This window comes from Perkinsus marinus, assembly GCF_000006405.1.
Source record: "Perkinsus marinus ATCC 50983 genomic scaffold scf_1104296974236, whole genome shotgun sequence".
In the NCBI taxonomy this organism is placed as follows: Eukaryota; Perkinsozoa; order Perkinsida; family Perkinsidae; genus Perkinsus; species Perkinsus marinus.
The window spans coordinates 1-1,328 of NW_003201200.1; the positions used below are offsets into that span (position 1 = coordinate 1).

The following is a 1,328-nucleotide window of genomic DNA, read 5'->3' on the forward strand; positions in this document are numbered from 1 at the left end:
TCAGCGGATTCGCTGTCGTTGCAGCCGTCATTTGAGAAGAGACCTCATATGAAGAGTGCGAACGATGTCATTACTTCGCCGACGTTCTTGTCAAAGCGTTGGGCTACGTACGCAAGGATGCGAGTCAGCTAAATATCATCGCCCTTGCAGAGGTACTCCGCGATGCTGTGAGGCACTCCCCTAGCAACATGAACAGGGCGGCGACTCTCATCGGGAGAGATGAGATTTTTAGAAACTTCTAGACAGCGTGTCCGAGTGGATAAGGAGATGGGCTTGAAGTCCATTAGGCTCTGCCTACGCAGGTTCGAATCCTGCCGCTGTCGCATGTTTGACGACGTATAGGTTTTCGAGACATCTGAACAGCCCCGCCTTCGAATCCTTACACCGATTCTGATGGACATTATGAGCGAGTAGGATGCGAACGAACTGATGTGCATGACATTTGAGGAACATTGATGAGAATTGATGTATATCCCAAAAAATGTATCTACCTCCAGACTCTTATCCTATATAAGCCCTACCATTTCAGCGGATTCGCTGTCGTTGCAGCCGTCATTTGGGAAAAGACCTCATATGAAGAGTGCGAACGATGTCATTACTTCGCCGACGTTCTTGTCAAAGCGTTGGGCTACGTACGCAAGGATGCGAGTCAGCTAAGTATCATCGCCCTTGCAGAGGTACTCCGCGATGCTGTGAGGCACTCCCCTAGCAACATGAACAGGGCGGCGATTCTCATCGGGAGAGATGAGATTTTTCGTAACTTCCAGACAGCGTGTCCGAGTGGTTAAGGAGATGGACTTGAAATCCATTAGGCTCTGCCTGCGCAGGTTCGAATCCTGCCGCTGTCGCATGTTTGACGACGTATAGGTTTTCGAGACATCTGAACAGCCCCGCCTTCGAATCCTTACAGCGATTCTGATGGACATTAGGAATAAGTAGGTTGCGAACCGACCAAAGCGCATGACATTTGAGGAACATTGATGAGAATTGATTTATATCTCAAAAAATGGATCTACCTCTAGACTCTTATCCTATATAAGCCCTATCATTTCAGCGAATTCGCTGTCGTTGCAGCCGTCATTTGGGAAGAGACCTCTTACGAAGAGTGCGAACGATACCATTACTTCGCCGACGTTCCTGTCAAACCGCTGGGCTACGCAGGCAAGAATGCGATTCAGCTAAATATCATCGCCCTTGCATAGGTACTCCGCGATGCTGTGAGTCCCTCCTCTAGCAACATGAACAGGGTGGCGACTCACATGGGCAGAGATGAGATCCTCTGCGTCTTCCAGACAGCGTGTCCGAGTGGTTAAGGAGGTGGACTCGAA

The 1,328-nt window shown here is 49.5% G+C and overlaps 2 non-coding genes across 2 annotated transcripts; both read left to right on the forward strand.

The window, feature by feature from the left end:
- Positions 1–241: 241 nt before the first annotated feature.
- Pmar_PMAR013590 lies at positions 242–323 on the forward strand. Its single transcript has one exon. It is a non-coding gene; the product is annotated as a tRNA-Ser (tRNA).
- A 443-nt stretch (positions 324–766) lies between these two features.
- Positions 767–848, forward strand: Pmar_PMAR013591. Its single transcript has one exon. It is a non-coding gene; the product is annotated as a tRNA-Ser (tRNA).
- The last annotated feature ends 480 nt before the right edge of the window (positions 849–1,328 follow it).